Source organism: Schistocerca cancellata, chromosome 3 (genome assembly GCF_023864275.1).
Source record: "Schistocerca cancellata isolate TAMUIC-IGC-003103 chromosome 3, iqSchCanc2.1, whole genome shotgun sequence".
Taxonomy (NCBI): Eukaryota; Metazoa; Arthropoda; class Insecta; order Orthoptera; family Acrididae; genus Schistocerca; species Schistocerca cancellata.
Genome location: NC_064628.1, coordinates 96,549,610 through 96,568,906, shown reverse-complemented (window position 1 = coordinate 96,568,906; position 19,297 = coordinate 96,549,610). Strand labels below are relative to the sequence as shown.

General features: G+C 43.8%; 1 protein-coding gene across 1 annotated transcript in view; it reads left to right on the top strand.

The window, feature by feature from the left end:
* Nucleotides 1–19,297, top strand: part of LOC126177093 (rho guanine nucleotide exchange factor 10) — a 543,115-nt gene that overhangs the window by 100,675 nt on the left and 423,143 nt on the right. The gene's annotated exons all lie outside the window — the stretch shown is intronic.

The following is a 19,297-nucleotide window of genomic DNA, read 5'->3' as shown; positions in this document are numbered from 1 at the left end:
TCGCCAAGCTACTTACTGGGGATTCCCCGCTGTCTAAGTCGCTGCGCTCGATATTTGCTTATTTACTCTGCTGACTTCCTTTGCGGCCACGCGAAATTTTAACTTCCTTCTCATTTGCTCTTCTTCTATTCCTACAACATTCTTTCATCTTGTCAATTTTACATTCCTTAAGACAACCTCACACCTGTCCTTTAACTTCTGTCTTTGAATCTTACTAAATTTAACACTTTCCTTCTGAAAATGTCTCTGACTTTTGGTTTTATATTTAGTATCCTCAGTTTTTGTTTCTGATGTAGGGAGGTCCACTACGCCCTTGTGAAGCCAAATGATGAACTGCTTGATTAAAGGACCAGCTACGTCATCATGATTCTTCTGCTGGTAAAAACTACTGCAGGGATCGTCTACATGCTCCTCACATTTCCCTCGACCATAGATCACTCCTCGTACTTCTTTATAGGCAGCATTTGGCCACTCGGAGCTGACCTGATTTGTATCCGCGAGGTGTTTACGTTTATTTCTGACTCACTCTAACTTCCCTGTTCAAATTTTTTTAACGACTTTTCCCAGAGATACTATGTGATTTATCAGCCTGTTGTCATTGATCCTGTATAATTTCCCTAAAAAAATATCAGTCTTTTTCCTGTTTTTTTTCCTGCAGTTTGGTACATTTCATAAACGATTCTTAATTTCAAGCGTTCTGTGGTTATTGGACCTAAAATCTTCTTCACTATTCTTCTCTCTAATATTTGTAGTTTACTTATAATTTAGTGCTAGGCATTGACTTGCAAAGAGGGTTTCTCATTTAGCAATAGTGTTGACAATATTTTTGCATTTTTTGAGGTGCGCTCTTTCATGTAAATATTTTTTTGTATTCCGTTTCCATTCCACTGTCTTCCTCACAACTTACATTTACGGTATTCCTTCAACCGGTTTATGCTTTGGAAATTATCGCCGTAGCGTGAGAGATCATCTTGTACCGACACCTTGGCACATTCCCTAGAACCTGCTGCAGAGAACCTCTTTATTACACAGTTGTTTTACGAACCACGAAAGATTTGATTACAAATTTGTGTCCTTTGTAGACAGTTGCTTGTTGCGGGATACTAGAGGGTGTGGCCTAGACAGGACCACGTGGGTACGCCCGCAAGTGCGCCGTATTCAGTACTGGTGTGACGTGTGGGAGGCAGGGAAGCGTGATGCCGTGTCAGTCGACTGAAGCGCACACAATAGGTGGCGTGGTTCACGAGGTACAGTTTTCGAGGGACTTTGCAGTAGCGGTGCAGATGTGCTGAGACAGAGAGAGAGAGAGAGGGCTGGCTGTTAAAGGGACTCGACCGGAAACCGCCGCTCCAGCTGGCTGTATTGATCTCGTGCACAGTGCAAGATAACACCAAACAGCTGATTGATATCCGTCTTAAATCTAACGCCTCTTTGTGTCTTCCAAATCAGCCCGTTGTCCGGAGGATTTTACTCCGTGGAGTGAGGTATTGTTCATAATTAGACTATTGTGTACTCATATATGTCTAATTTTACGTTTAGGCCAACTAGGGCGTGAGTAAAATAACCTAGTGCATTAACTTATTTCGTCTGTTCTGCACTTCCTTTCTCAATTTCTAGCTCCTCTTCATTTTCCTTCTCTTTCTTTTTTGTAGCAAATTACCAAATGTAGTTTTCTTCTGCATTTTGTTACAACACATCTGTTAGGTCTTACTTCACTCATTGGAGTCACCAATTGCTGGATACTTGCGACCATGACAGAAATTTCGTTTGACTATCTTGCCATAAGAGCATAATTTCCAGTTTTGTGTATTATCGGTCGCCTTTCAACTTTCTTTATTCTTATCCATTTTTCCTGGACGTGAACTTATTTCTTCCCTGCTGTTAATGGCCTCCCAGCATTATTTTTTTGCCCTAAATCTTTCCTTTTTTATTTTTTGACCCATTGAGAGCATATATTCTTTTTGGTTTTTTACTACTATAGTGAGTGTCGAATTTTTGCTTTGACTAATAACTGTTTACTTCAGATATCTTTTTTCAGGTGGTAAGTCATTTAAAGCTCGCAAGTTTTACTTTGGTTGATTGTTTCTACAATCCATTCATTTTTGTGTACGTTTGTGAGCGCTCTAAAGCATGTTGATATTATGTTGAGACTGACGATCATATGAAAATGGTTTTCCTAAAATTATTTCAGATTCACCTTAACGTCACTTTTTGTGTGACTTACTTGTTCGGTGGTGTCATCTGTCATATAATTACATAGAATGTACTAATGTTATGAGCAAAGTATAGCCTAATGATAACCCCGTTTGGCCTGTTACATGCACTATTTAATAATAATAAACGTAATAATAATAATAAAGCAGAAAGGAAGGAGGAAGGGGATTTATCGACATAAAAAACCTACATTATGGACAGGTAGAGAATTTAAGAAAATTCTTTCTAGAACGAGCAGAAACTAGCAAAATACACAAAGCAATCACTCATATAAATACATCGGCTACACCACTGCAATTTCATAACCACTTCTACAACCCTCTAGATCACATCACATCACATCAACAGATACGAAGAAAGTAAATTGGAAAAAGAAAACACTACATGGCAAGCACCCGTATCAACTAACACAGCCACACATCGATCAAGGCGTATCCAACACATGGCTAAGAAAAGGCAATATATACAGTGAGACGGGAGGATTCATGATTGCAATACAGGATCAAACAATAAACACCAGATATTACAGCAAGCATATTATTAGAGATCCCAATACCACAACAGATAAATGCAGACTTTGGAAACAACAAACAGAAACAGTAGATCACATCACAAGCGGATGTACAATACTAGCAAATACAGAATACCCCAGAAGACATGACAATGTAGCAAAAATAATACATCAACAGCTTGCCTTACAACATAAACTTATAAAACAACACGTTCCTACATATAAGTATGCACCACAAAATGTACTGGAGAATGATGAATACAAATTGTACTGGAACAGAACCATTATAAAAGATAAAACAACACCACATAACAAACCTGACATCATACTCACCAATAAAAAGAAGAAATTAACACAACTAATCGAAATATCCGTACCCAATACAACAAATATACAGAAGAAAACAGGAGAAAAAAATTGAAAAATACATCCAACTGGCTGAGGAAGTCAAGGACATGTGGCATCAGGATAAAGTTGACATTATACCAATTATACTATCAACTACAGGAGTCATACCTCACAATATCCACCAGTACATCAACGCAATATAACTACATCCAAACACACACACACACACACACACACACACACACACACATATATATATATATATATATATATATATATATATATATATATATATATATATATATATATAAACTACAGCAATCTGTAATTATTGAACCATGCTCAATTACCCGAAAGTTCGTAAATGCAATGTAACATATACCGTACAGTTAAAAGAAAGTCACGCTTGATCAAGGTCCGCGTCACTTTCCATTTTTAACCAGACATAACGTCTGAGAAAAAGAAGAAATAATAATAACGCAGCACTGTGTCGAGCATCGCACAATAACCAAGACATGAGTGGCAGGCTCGTGTATCCCTTACGCTGCAAGTCGTTCCTAGGAGATCTGTCGGTGGCGTATCGCTTTTAGCCGAATTGGCCGTGGGAAGAAGTCTGACAAAATCGTCTTTTATGGCTTTCAGACGCGATGCACTTATCCACTGCCCAACACAAGTTATTTTAGTAAATGACGAACATTTTCAGTCTCTATCTCTCTCAAACACACACACACACACACACACACACACACACACACAGGCGCGCGCGCGCGTACAAATATAAACGATTCACATTCCAAGTATATGACAGATTATTTAAATTAGGTTGTAAACTTAATAATTATATCATAATGTCTTCAGCCGCTAAAAATTTACACACTGTTGTGCAAAACTTACGGACGAAGGTAACCTTCGCATGGTGTGTCACTGCCAGGTAACATAAGTCGATGAAACTTGGATCATACATAAAAAGAACTGGGAGAGTATTATACAGAAGGCAACTGAAATAAGTACGCAGTGAAACGAACGGAAAAGACAGTTTCAGTCAAAGACAATAATTACACTGGAGTCAGCGGATTTTGACTATGGTCCGCTAGACATTACAAAATACTAGCCGTAGTTCTTAATAGGGATCACCGCGGTTGGCAACGCATGCACCACAACGCGCTCCCATGCTGTCCACAAGGTCCGTAAGGGGCTACTTGTGGTCGGACGTTTCGTTATTCCATCAGTGCGGTTGACAAATGCTGGACGGCCCTCTCAGTACTGCTCCGCGGCGCGTGCCAGACGCACCCCGGGGGCCTTGAGTCAGGGAACGGGCAGGCCGGCTCATCCGCCGAACATCCTCTCCCTCCGAGGGCTGCTCCACCTGCGAAGTTGGATGCGGTCGCGCATTGTCACCGAGGAAAATGGAGCCAGGGCCGAATGCAGCCTTGAGAAGACGCACACAGAGAAGGAGTACAATATCACAGTAACACTGACCGTGTCCAAAGATTTGGAGGTCTGTACGCCCTCGCAAATTTATGCCTCCCCACACCAACACATCTGCGCCACCAAAACGATCATTTTCGGTAGTGCAGTCTCGTATGGCGAGAGGTGGGAACACGTAAAGGACCCAGGAACATTGTCCAATATGGTAGTTTTGGTGGTCCAGGTGTTACGGTATCGGGAGACATGGCTGTACTGACTTTCAGATCTTTGAACACGGAACATTTACCAGTCACGCTGTACTCCTTCCCCATGTGAGTCTTTTCAGGGGTGCATTCGCATCGACTTAATTTTTATCGATGGCAGTGCCTGAGCAGGATCTCTTGGAACGAGAGGATATTCGGCGAATGGATTGGCCTATTCGTTCCCTCGACTGAAATCCTATCGAGCACGTGTGAACTGCGTTGAGTAGACGTGTTTCAGCACGTTTACATGCACCATCGACCATCCAGCAGTAATGAACCCCAGTTGTCAACCGCACTGGTGGAGTAATGAAAACAAGTACCACAAGAAATCCTCACCAGTGTTGTGGCATGTTACAGAGCATGCATTGCTGTCGATGGTGATCACACACCCCATTAAGAATCATATCCTGCTGTTTGTAATGTCCAGGGAATCATAATGAGTCACAGTAATTACTGGCTCTGAATAAAAGTGTCATTCCTGTTCATCTCATTGCGTATTTCTTTCAGCTACTTTCTGTACCCAGCATCACCTGATTTAATTGACTTAATTCCATTATCCCCCCATGAACCATGGACCTTGCCGTTGGTGGGGAGGCTTGCGTGCCTCAACGATATAGATAGCCGTACCGTAGGTGCAACCACAACGGAGGGGTATCTGCTGAGAGGCCAGACAAACGTGTGGTTCTTGAAGAGGGGCAACAGCCTTTTCAGTGGATGAAGGGCCAACAGTCTGGATGATTGACTGATCTGGCCTTGTAACATTAACCGAAACGGCCTTGCTGTTGTGGTACTGCGAACGGCTGAAAGCAAGAGGAAACTACAGCCGTAATTTTTCCCGAGGACATGCAGCTTTACTGTATGGTTAAATGATGATGGCGTCCTCTTGGGTAAAATATTCCGGAGGTAAAATAGTGCCCCATTCGGATCTCCGGGCGGGGACTACTCAAGAGGGTGTCGTTATCAGGAGAAAGAAAACTGGCGTTCTACGGATCGGAGCGTTGAATGTCAGATCACTTAATCAGGCAGGTAGGTTAGAAAATTTAAAAAGGGAAATGGATAGGTTAAAGTTAGATATAGTGGGAATTAGTGAAATTCGGTGGCAGGAGGAACAAGACTTCTGGTCAGGTGAATACAGGATTATAAATACAAAATCAAATAGGGGTAATGCAGGAGTACGTTTAATAATGAATTAAAAAAATAGGAGTGCGGGTAAGCTACTACAAACAGCATAGTGAACGTATTATAGTGGCCAAGATAGACACGAAGCCCATGCCTACTACAGTAGTACAAGTTTATATGCCAATTAGCTCTGCAGATGACGAAGAAATTGAGGAAATGTATGACGAGATAAAAGAAATTATTCAGGTAGTGAAGGGAGACGAAAATTTAATAGTCATGGGTGACTGGAATTCGAGTGTAGCAAAAGGGAGAGAAGGAAACATAGTAGGTGAATATGGATTGGGGCTAAGAAATGAAAGAGGAAGCCGTCTGTTAGAATTTTGCACAGAGCATAACTTAATCATAAGTAACACTTGGTTCAAGAATCATAAAAGAAGGTTGTATACATGGAAGAATCCTGCAGATACTAAAAGGTATCAGATTATATAATGGTAAGACAGAGATTTAGGAACCAGGTTTTAAATTGTAGGACATTTCCAGGGGCAGATGTGGACTCTGACCACGATCTATTGGTTGTGAACTGTAGATTAAAACTGAAAAAACTGCAAAAAGGTGAGAATTTAAGGAGATGGGACCTGGATAAACTGACTAAACCAGAGGTTGTACAGTGTTTCAGGGAGAGCATAAGGGAACAATTGACAGGAATGGGGGAAAGAAATACAGTAGAAGACGAATGGGTAGCTCTGAGGGATGAAGTAGTGAAGGCAGCAGAGGATCAAGTAGGTAAAAAGACGAAGGCAAGTAGAAAACTTTGGGTAACAGAAGAAATATTGAATTTAATTGATGAAAGGAGAAAATATAAAAATGCAGTAAATGAAGCAGGCAAAAAGGAATACAAACGTCTCAAAAAAGAGATCGACAGGTAGTGCAAAATGGCTAAGCAGGCATGGCTAGAGGACAAATGTAAGGATGTAGAGGCTTATCTCGCTAGGGGTAAGATAGATACAGCCTACAGGAAAATTAAAGAGACCTTTGGAGAAAAGAGAACCACTTGTATGAATATCAAGAGCTCAGATGGAAATCCAATTCTAAGCAAAGAGGTGAAAGCAGAAAGGTGGAAGGAGTATATAGAGGGTCTATACAAGGGCGATGTACTTGAGGACAATATTATGGAAATGGAAGAGGATGTAGATTAAGGTGAAATGGGACATACGATACTGCGTGAAGATTTTGACAGAGCACTGAAAGACCTGAACCGAAACAAGGCCCCGGGAGTAGACAACATTCCATTAGAACTACTGACGGCCTTGGGAGAGCCAGTGCTGACAAAACTCTACCATCTGATGAGCAAGATGTACGAGACAGGCGAGATACCCTCAGACTTCAAGAAGAATATAATAATTCCAATCCCAAAGAAAGCAGGTGTTGATAGACGTGAAAATTACCGAACTATCAGTTTAATAAGTTCAAATGGTTCAAATGGCTCTGAGCACTATGGGACTCAACTGCTGTGGTCATAAGTCCCCGAGAACTTAGAACTACTTAAACCTAACTAACCTAAGGACATCACACACATCCATGCCCGAGGCAGGATTCGAACCTGCGACCGTAGCGGTCGTGCGGTTCCAGACTGTAGCACCTTTAACCGCTCGGCCACTCCGGCCGGCAGTTTAATAAGTCACAGCTGCAAAATACTAACGCGAATTCTTTACAGACAAATGGAAAAACTGGTAGAAGCCGACCTCGGGGAAGATCAGTTTGGATTCCGTAGAAATGTTGGAACACGTGAGGCAATACTGACCTTACGACTTACCTTAGAAGAAAGATTAAGGAAAGGCAAACCTACGTTTCTAGCATTTGTAGACCTAGAGAAAGCTTTTGACAATGTTGACTGGGATACTCTCTTTCAAATTCTAAAGGTGGCAGGGGTAAAATAAAGGGAGCGATTTACAATTTGTACAGAAACCAGATGGCAGTTATAAGAGCCGAGGGGCACGAAAGGGAAGCAGTGGTTGGGAAGGGAGTGAGACGGGGTTGTAGCCTCTCCCCGATGTTATTCAATCAGTATATTGAGCAAGCAATAGAGGAAACAAAAGAAAAATTCGGAGTTGGTATTAAAATCCATGGAGAAGAAATAAAAACTTTGAGATTCGCCGACGACATTGTAATTCTGTCAGAGACAGCAAAGGACTTGGAAGAGCAGTTGAACGGAATGGACAGTGTCTTGAAAGGAGGATATAAGATGAACATCAACAAAAACAAAACGAGGATAATGGAATGTAGTCGGATTAAGTCGGGTGATGCTGAGGGATTTAGATTAGGAAATGAGACACTTAAAATAGTAAAGGAGTTTTGCTATTTGGGAAGCAAAATAACTGATGATGGTCGAAGCCGAGAGGAAATAAAATGTAGACTGGCAATGGTAAGGAAAGCGTTTCTGAAGAAGAGAAAATTGTAACATCGAGTATAGATTTAAGTGTCAGGAAGTCGTTTCTGAAAGTATTTGTATTGAGTGTAGCCATTTATGGAAGTGAAACATTGACAATAAATAGTTTGGACAAGAAGAGAATAGAAGCTTTCGAAATGTGGTGCTACAGAAGAATGTTGAAGATTAGGTGGGTAGATCACGTAAGTAATGAGAAGCTATTGAATAGCATTGGGGAGAAGTTTGTGGCACAACTTGACTAGAATTAGGGATCGGTTGGTAGGACAAGTCCTGAGGCATCAAGGGATCACAAATTTAGCATTGGAGGGCAGCGTGGAGGGTAAAACTCGTAGAGGGAGACCAAGAGATGAATACACTAAGCAGAAGGATGTAGGTTGCAGTAGGTACTGGGAGATGAAGGAGCTTGCACAGGATAGATAAGCATGGAGAGGTGCATCAAACCAGTCTCAGGACTGAAGACAACAACAACAACAACAACACTTTCTGTACATAATGTAGCAGTTGTTTCTGTGTCTGTTGTTACTTGGCAGTGGAAGCTGCTTTCGTCCGTAATTTTTGCACGCTGGTGTATATGTGTTTGTATAGTGGAAAATAATTTTTTGTAAGTAGTGTCTTTGTTCCGCTTGCAAGTTGTCCACGAAGCACTAAGTACTGCAGCAAACTGGTTGCCGCGTGGTATCGCAGTGGGCGTGAGAAAGTCGTTGCGGTTGACTGATTTCAGTAGCATCTACTAGTTATAAACTACCTTGTATTATTGGCTGGGCCTTGCCGCAGTGGATAGACCTGTTCCCGTCAGATCACCGAAGTTAAGCGCTGTCGGGTGTGGCCGGCACTTGGATGGCTGACCATGCGCTGCTGCCATTTTGCGGGGTGCACTCAGCGTCGTGATGCCAATTGAGGAGCTACTCGACCCAATAGTAGCGGCTTCGGTCAAAGAGAACCATCGTAACGACCGGGAGAGCGGTGTGCTGACCACACTCCTCATTGAGGATGACACGGTGGTCGGATGGTCCCGATGGGCCACTTATGACCTGAAGACGGAGTGCTTTGTGCTTTGATGTTATTAGCAGCACAACAATCAGACAAGAACTAGGACTTAACAAACATAACGAACAGACGGAGGAGCATAAATGGGTAGATGATGTCATAAGAATGAATGAAAATAGAGTGCCTAAAATAGTAACGAATTGTCGAGCAGTAATGGAAACCTTCAAATAATCGCTAAATCGGAAGAGTTGTACGTCTCAGTTTTCACATGAAAGCCTTAGACAGTGTTTGGGAATATTTGTGCCAAGATATTAGCGAGTTTGTTCCACTACATACTTGGTGGCACTGATTAGAAATGTGTACAGTAATGACCTCGCAGTTGTGAAGGCAATTATTGGCACCTCTGATTTCTTCAGTGTATCAAAATATGTCATACAGGGTTGTACCCTATCCCCCCAGATGTTCAACATATATGCGGAAAACGTCATTAAAAAAAAAACCTGTCGACGCTTGGAAATGTGGCTATTCCGGAAGAACTATTAACATTCTCAGATTTGCCGATGACACAGAGCTTTTAAGCCAAAGCAAAGATGGAATTTCCTGAGCTACTGACAAAACTAAAGGACGTAAGTATATCATAAGAATTGCACATCAGTCTTGGCAAGTCCAGACTCACAGTAATTTATTGAGGAGGTCAGGTCCAGCTCAGACATTGATTAAAGGTACTGGAACTCGTGCGTTGTTTCACCCATGTTGGAGCAACCATCAACTACTCGGAAAGGTTTGAAGATGAGATAAGAAGACGCTAGGCCGAGTAGCTGCGAAGAAACACACCAAGATATGGCAGAACAGAAAGATAACGAACAGTACGAAGGTCCAGCTTATTGGAACACTTGTGTTTTTCTTCTTTTACGGTCGCAAAACTTGGACCCTTAAGGCCAGAGACGAGCAGAGTATTGATGTGTTCGAGCTTTGGTGCTGGCACAGGATGTCGCGCATAAAATGCACCGAAAGTAGAACCGATTTGTCCATTATTAAACAACTTAATAGTGTCACACGCCTTTCTTCTCGTGTCAACCAAAAAAATTTATCCAGTTCATTGGCCTGTTGTGAGAGGAGTGAAGAGTCTAGGAAAAACTAATAGAGGACCGAGGGCGAGTGCAGTAAGCAATTGCATGGGGTAAGCAAATGCATGGGTCAAATGAAGGTGATCTCCGGCCGTCCTCTTGAGCAGGCTCTGACAAGGAACACTTTGAGTGCGAGGTCGCAAATTCGATCTTTACTAAGGCTCATTTGGAAGTGTTGTGTTAACAGTTATGACAGAAAAAATATTGGCTGCTAATTTCTCACCATGTGAATCAGGAGGGCGACAGAATCAGTGTCATGGAGGTACAGAGATCAGTCTTCTACGGGAAGTATGTATTACACTTCACGAAACAGACTTCGTCGACATTCAAGAAATGTTCAGAACAAGCTATTAACTTGAACCATGAACACCGAATGAAAAATAGCGCGCCACAGTGATCACAGAGATTCGCACCATTAACATCGAAGGCGAAGTCCTTGGGAGTTACAAGCCGTGCAGGACATTCAGCTGGGTATGCACGTTTAAAGAATGCATATAGAATCATATTGGTGTAACGGAATGATGAGAACTGGTGGCATGTGTTGGCATGCAACCGAATGAGAAATATTCTGTCGTACAGCTTACCGTGAAACTGGCTATCCTTTAAGGTGTAACTGCAATAGTGCGATAGTACGAAGGCACGGAAGAAACAAGCATCCGGAGAGTGAATTTGTCCAATGGTTCCAGGTGGTATGAACGGCAATATCACACACTTTCCAGGAGGGCTAGTGTGCTGTGAAGGAGTATGATTTTTTACCCTGACCAGGAGTCAAGTAAAAGCAAGTTATTTTGATCAGATATTGGCCAAAGCTGTGTTCATACCGTTTCCCCCTCAAGCTTGCTGTGACCTATATATGCCCTACTGCTCTTGCAAGATCACGCACAGAAGAAAGAGCTGTAGGGAACAGAGCACCTCCAACTTCTGTGTGTTAAGGCACTGATGTTAGTTGATCTTGATACAGCTCTCTTGGTACCACTAGTTTGCAGCAGGGTTCCTTTCACATGTATTTCCTCTTTAAATCCCGATTGGTCGGAGTTGAAAACAAATTCCTTACTGAACGATGGGATACGTTTGTTATTTCTTGTACAAATTTTCCCACCGATTCCGCAGTTTGCTGTGTATCGTCAAGTTGACGCTTTGTTTCAGGTTTCGTTATCTTCCATCTCTCAATTCTATAGTACTGTTTGAAGTTACGCAGCCATCCACTATTTCTCTTGAAATCACTGTAATCTCTGTCGCGCGCAGTTTGACGTGCGTAACTTAGTAAGTCAGTGTCATGCACGCGTCCTGTAAATTGTATCGAGCGTCCTTAAAACGGGCAAACACCATTTTTTTTTTGTAACAAGTCTGCCTTGTCCTCCCTTGAATAGAGTTTCTTATGCACTACACGATCATTTTGCTGCGGACTTAATTGAAATCTGTTCATAATTGGTTATTTACTAAGCTGTGGATGATTTTCCTTGTGCGTAGTTACGTTTAGTATCCGCTTCTTTGACAACGATTGCCCTTTACTATTGCCGAGAATTCTTCCAGGTTGTATGGTCGTGGTCCATGGAACTCTTCTATCCCTGACGTTTCGTCCAAAGCTACGTTGGACATCTTCGGAGGTGCTTCTGGTTGTGGCGAGTCTTCCCGACTGACGAGTCGGACGTCGATGAACGGAGTAAATACCGAGGAAAGTGGGCGTGGTCTGGATTCCATGTGATAGCAGAGATAAAGCTTGTCAACGATAAAATATAACTATCGATCATAGTACGTCAAAGATAAAAACTTCTCATCGATTCTGTAGCGCCACTTTCCATATATCGCTGAGTTTCATAGCTTCTTTTTTTCTGTTAAAATTATCTCCATGTTTATATATTTCGATGGCTTCTCTATAAAGATGTGGATATTAGTTCGTCATAATACATAAAACTTCAGTTTCCGACAATTTCACTACGTGGTCACCGTGATTAGGCCGTTCTTCGACGTCCGACTCGTCAGTCGGCAAGACTCAAGACAACCAGAAGCACCTTCGAAGATGTCCAACGTAGCGTAGGACGAAACGTCAGGGGTAGAAGAGTTTCATGGACCACGGCCATACAACCCGGAAGAATTCTCGGCAGCTGACACATCCGGTCGTGAAAGCCTTCATTGTATGTTCTTTACTGTGTTTCACTGGAGACGGGATCTGTGGCTCACGTCCGACAAGGATGATAAACTTCATGGCTCAACACCTGTTTCAGTATCACTTTCAGTTGCTAAGCGCATATCATCATCATTGTACTCCTAATGTACATTGTCTGCAGAGTCGAGCGTGTGCGACCATCACACATTCCACTGACTCATCTTGCAGAAAAGCTAACATTTCATCTGCCGCTTCTTTCTTACTGTGCGAAGTTCCTTGGGTTCCTTCTGAAAAAATATCAACTTCAGAAAATGCAATGTTTGTTTTGTTTATCGCTGCCATTGCTCAGCTTTGTAGCAGTTTTGAGAGTTACTCGTCGACTAAGCATTTCATCGACACTCCATAGCCTGACGCTGTGCTCGCCATTGGATGCTTCCAGTCCCATCCCCTGTTGCCATTAGTGGCCAGTATTGCGGTTGTCTGGTAGACAATATGTGGGGCATCGAATGCCGTGGACATCATTGGCGTTTTGCAATCTCACACTCAAGGGGTTCCTTGTAAGAGGTTTTCGTCAAAAGTTCATGGCTCTTCTTGCCTCGTTTCGCGATGCAGATGTAGTCTATACCGATGGTTCTGTGGTCGATGGACGCACTGGGTTTGCTTTCATCCACGGCGACTACGTTGAGCAGCATTCGCTGCCTTGTGGGAGCAGTGTTTTCACTGCGGAGCTGGTTGCTCTTTATCGTGCACTCGCTCACCTTTCCTCCTGCCGTGGGGAGTCATTTGTCATATGCAGTGACTGACTCCCTGAGTGGATTGCAAGCACTCGACCAGTGTTTTTCTCGGGACCCTTTGGTGCGCGGTATTCAAGGTGCTGTTTTTGCTCTCTCCGAGTGTGGTTCGCAAGGTCCGCGATGTCTGGAGCTCTGAATGGTCTGTCTTGAACACGCCAAATAAGCTCCGCATGGTAAAGTCGTCCACGGCCGTATGGAACTCATCCCTGAGGAGCACGCGTATGGACTCAGTTGTTCTCTGCCGTCTCCGAATTGGACATAAGCGGTTGACCCACAGCTATCTACTTCGCCGTGAGAACCAACACAAATGTCGCTGTGATGCAGGGCTGACAGTGGTCCATCTTTTGAAGCACTGCCCCCTTTTAGCCCCCTGGCGGCAGTCCTTTAATTTACCAGCTGCACTACCTTTAATTCTAGGTGACGATGCCTCTATAGCTGACTCAGTTTTACGTTTTATCCGTGCAGCTGGGTTTTATCACTCACTCTAGTGTGGGCGCTCTCGCATGATTTCTCAGGCTACACCCACTCCAGCGACTTTTTAATTGTGACGTGGATACCAAAATAGTGTCTTTTATGGTAACAAGTTGTGTTGGTCCCTCTGTCAACGCTTTCCAGCTGGAGGTTCTTCGTTTGTAGTTGAGTGACCTTTTACCTGATCCATCAACCACTGTAGTCTGTTTTACTCTAGTCAACTATTCGCTCTGCTCCGTTTAAGTGTCCTCTATTTTGTATTATTGCGGTGTTCATTTTAGCTCTGTGCCCCTTGGTGTTCCCTCCCTCTTTGTGCAGAGGTTACGGTTTTACTGTACGAGGTGCATTCAAGTTCTAAGGCCTCCGATTTTTTTCTAATTAACTACTCACCCGAAATCGATGAAACTGGCGTTACTTCTCGACGTAATCGCCCTACAGACGTACACATTTTTCACAACGCTGACGCCATGATTCCATGGCAGCGGCGAAGGCTTCTTTAGGAGTCTGTTTTGACCACTGGAAAATCGCTGACGCAATAGCAGCACGGCTGGTGAATGTGCGGCCACGGAGAGTGTCTTTCATTGTTGGAAAAAGCCAAAAGTCACTAGGAGACAGGTCAGGTGAGTAGGGAGCATGAGGAATCACTTCAAAGTTGTTATCACGAAGAAACTGTTGCGTAACGTTAGCTCGATGTGCGGGTGCGTTGGCTTGGTGAAACAGCACACGCGCAGCCCTTCCCGGACGTTTTTGTTGCAGTGCAGGAAGGAATTTGTTCTTCAAAACATTTTCGTAGGATGCACCTGTTACCGTAGTGCCCTTTGGAACGCAATGGGTAAGGACTACGTCCTCGCTGTCCCAGAACATGGACCCCGTCATTCTTTCAGCACTGGCGGTTACCCGAAATTTTTTTGGTGGCGGTGAATCTGTGTGCTTCCATTGAGCTGACTGGCGCTTTGTTTCTGGATTGAAAAATGGCATCCACGTCTCATCCATTGTCACAACCGACGAAAAGAAAGTCCCATTCATGCTGTCGTTGTTCGTCAACATTGCTCGGCAACATGCCACACGGGCAGCCATGTGGTCGTCCGTCAGCATTCGTGGCACCCACCTGGATGACACTTTTCGCATTTTCAGGTCGTCATGCAGGATTGTGTGCACAGAACCCACAGAAATGCCATCTCTGGAGGCGATCTGTTCAACAGTCATTCGGCGATCCCCCAAAACAATTCTCTCCACTTTCTCGATCATGTCGTCAGACCGGCTTGTGTGAGCCCGAGGTTGTTTCGGTTTGTTGTCACACGATGTTCTGCCTTCATTAAACTGTCGCACCCACAAACGCACTTTTGACACATCCATAACTCCATCACCACATGTCTCCTTCAACTGTCGATGAATTTCAATTGGTTTCACACCACGCAAATTCAGAAAACGAATGATTGCACGCTGTTCAAGTAAGGAAAACGTCGCCATTTGAAGTATTTAAAACAGTTCTCATTCTCGCCACTGGCGGTAAAATTCCATCTGCCGTACGGTGCTGCCATCTCTGGGACGTATTGACAATGAACGCGGCCTCATTTTAAAACAATGCGCATGTTTCTATCTCTTTCCAGTCCGGAGAAAAAAATCGGAGGCCTTAGAACTTGAATGCACCTTGTACAGGCCTTTTACAAGTATGTCTGTTTGGAACGGGGGACTGATGACCTCTATGTTTAGCCCCCACCAAACCCCAAAACGAACCAAGTAACCTTGTAAGAGGACATGGTAACTGTTCGCGTTGGCGACGCTTGTTTCGTGGTGTCACGACGCTCAGATTTAGTACGACGACATGTGATGAAGGGAAAAAAAAATGGTTCAAATGGCTCTGAGCACTATAGGACTTAACATCTATGGTCATCAGTCCCCTAGAACTTAGAACTACTTAATCCTAAGTAACCTAAGGACATCACACACGTCCATGCCCGAGGCAGGATTCGAACCTGCGACCGTAATGGTCGCGCAGTTCCAGACTGAAGCGCCTAGAACCGCTCGGCCACACAGGCCGGCGATGAAGGGAAAAGATAGATAGCTAGAGCAATATGGAGGTGGAGAAATCAAATAATAGCTCTTAACTAGTAAGGCACTGAACAAGAGGAAACCACGCACTGAACAAGAGGACGTAACAGGCAGATAACCAGACACCCGAATAGAGGAGGAGGCTATGCGAATGCAGAGTAGCTGGGAGGAGCAGGCGTGTGTGTTTAGTCGGCGGCGGTGCGTGCACCCAGCGTGACGTGACGTGACGTGACGTGACGTGACGTGACGGTCGTCGTGTCGCGTTCACCTTGCCTCAGCGCTGCTCGGCGGCAACCCAACACCACCTCACCACCTGCCTAGCGCAGGGCGCGTCGACCCCCCCCCCCCACACCCCGCCCTTTGAGGGCCGGCCCCTCGCTTCCACCCGCGTTAACTCCAAAGCCGCTAGCATCTCTTTTGCGGATTATTCGCGAGAGCGGCCACATCACGGCGGACTGGCGCGGCACATTATGTCGAGCGGAACCCGTTTCGGGACGCAGGACGTTCGCGTTGTCAAAATGTCACGCGAAACTGTGCCCGCAGGGTATCATAATAAGCGTATTATTTTGTGCAACCCTCCCCCAAGTAGCTCACACAGCGAAAATCAGCAACGAATATTTTGCAAATGCCGAGTCCTTGTCTCAGTGTGCGGGTGTTATGTTGACGAGTTGCGCAAAGGATTGATCTGACAAATACCGTTTGGCTCCTGCAAGAAGCAATTTCCACCCCACACTACTAAAGAAGTCAGACAGACGCTCTTAACCTACCAAAAAGAAATGTCTGAAAAACTTTCAGCAATAAATATCTTCTGGAATCGTCCGCTGTAAGAGAAAGACACAAAAATATTCTATTTTCTTACGTAACTAGTGGAACACTTGGGTACTGGAGTATTGCTAGTTAGTGTAAGAAAAACATTAAACGAACGGAATATATTATTTATTGCAAAATTTAAGAAAAATCAAATGAAACGTTTATTTATAAACTGACATCCAAATTTCCGGGTTCTTTTCGCAATAGGAGGTTACTACGTCTTATGGATACGAATCCTGTTAATGACATTTATATACAAAGTGTGGGAAAGCTTTTTTTTATCCCTTTTCTTTAAGAATGTTATTTACTCTGCAGAATGTCTGAGATCCGCGCCTTGAATAATTATCCGATTGAATTTATCTAAGTACGATGGAGGCTGTCGCGTGAGAAATGTAATGGAGTGACGTGAGTCAAGTATGTTATTTCTAATGGAGGAAAGATGGGGCTCTCCTACGCTGTAGCGCACAATACCGTGAGCTGCGACGACTGCTGCCTGGCCGACCGGGGTGGCCGAGCGGTTCTAGGCGCTACAGTCCGGAACCGCGCGACCGCTACAGTCGCAGGTTCGAATCCTGCCTTAGGCATGGATGTGTGTGATGTCCTTAGGTTAGTTAGGTTTAAGTAGTTCTAAGTCCTAGGGGACTGATGGCCTCAGAAGTTAAGTCCCATAGTGCTCAGAGCCATTTGAACTGCTGCCTCCGTCGTTCGCCACTGAAAAATAACAAAACTATCTCTTTCTATCTGGACTGACCTTCGCCAGTCGAACTCTCACTACACCTTGATGAAGTCAAGGACTCCTATCTGCCCCTAGTCTAACTGTTGGCGTGGTACACTGGTCAGATAACCAGTCCACCACGATGCCACTCAATGTTCGCTCACAGGCGCTAACTAATACTATGTGTTCACACCGCACGTCGTGTCGTGGCCAACACAGTGAACAAACGCTTAATCGCCAGTGACTCAATATAGAGTATCACTATGATTCGTTAGTGACAGAAGTGCTCTCTCAGTGCAGTACTGAGTAGAGACATCGCTCTGTGTGTACACACACGAGCGCACTCGCTCCTGCTACATGTTCCCGCTACAAGAGCGTCACCAGCACAACTTCTCTCAACACAAAAAGGGAAAGGGCATATGATCCGCTATCGTTCCCTCACTCCTCCGGCCCATTGCGTCAGAAGTAGTCCACCAATCAGCGTTACTCTTACAAACAGGAGAATGGCTAAGCCGGCCAATCCGAAAATATATAGCATCTGTGTTAGGCGTTAACTGTCCACTTGTGAGAACTCTGAAACTGCGCACTAGGTCCGTCAAAAAGATTCGTATGCTGCGGCTCTCCCAAACAATACAGCGGGTTTTGCTTTTATGTTGAATACGCAGGCCATTATCCCTTTTATCTGGCAAAAACTGTTTTGGTCCGTGGGCGGTTGGCCGGCCAGCGCAGCTGAGTGCTAACCCACCCTCCTACAGACTTTCCAGCGGGATGGTTGCCTCCGCCGAACAAAAACTCCTGTGGCCATCATGTCTTGAATGTTTGTGGACGCCAGCCTCGACTTTTTCATCTCGGTGCGCACTTGAGATTTATTTATTAGATTTGCATATCGATTAAATGGAAATATCTACAATTGACTCTACCTTATCGAGTTTGGGCCCGAATGAAACGTCTTGATACGCAGAATACAATGGTGAGGTCGGAATATGTAAGAAATGAAGGTCAGGAGACCACTCCACATTACACTTGTTTCACCAGGGGAATTAAAGAAGTTTCTGTTCTAATTTTTTCTTAAGTTTTCGGTCCGAAGATTGTTGTGATGCAACTCTATACTCTATCATGTGCAATTCCCTTAATCTCAGCATAGCTACCGCAATCTATATCCACTTGCACGTGGTTCATCCCTGGGTCTCACTGTACAATTTTTACCCTTCACACTTCCATTCATTACCAATTTTACGACTTATCGATGCCTCAAGAAGCATCAGCTGATACATCTGTCAGTTAAGTAGTGCCAAAAAATACTTTCTTCCCAATCCCTAACTGTCTAAGCCTAAGCATTTACCTGTTCTCTTTTTCTTGGATGTGTTTGTTGTCGACGTTTCACTTCCGTACAAGGCTGCTCTCCATCCACATACCTGCAGAAAAGACTTCGTGACACTTTAATTTATGTTTGATATTAACACATTTCTGCTTTTCAGCAATATTTTCCTTACTGCTGCCACTCTGCATTTTATATCCTTTTACTTCTGCCATCGTCAGCCATTTTACTCCCAATATAGCAAAATTCATCTATCACTTTCAGTGTCCATTTCCTAATCCCTCAGCATCGCCTGATTTAATTCAACCATATTCCATTACTCTTCTTTTACTTCTCTCGTTGTTCATATTATAATCTCTCTTCGAGTTGGTATCCATTCCATTCAACTGATTTTCCAACTTCTATGCTTTCTCCAACAGAATGTGTCATCGGCAACACTCAAAGTTCTCATTTCTTCTCCCTGAACTTCAGTTACCTTTCCAAATTTATCTGTGATTTTCTTTACAGCGTACTCAGTGTGAGATTGGAAAACATCGGGGATAGACTACAAACTTGTTTCACTCCTTTCCCAAGACTCATTCCCTTTCATTATGGCCAGCCGCTGTGGC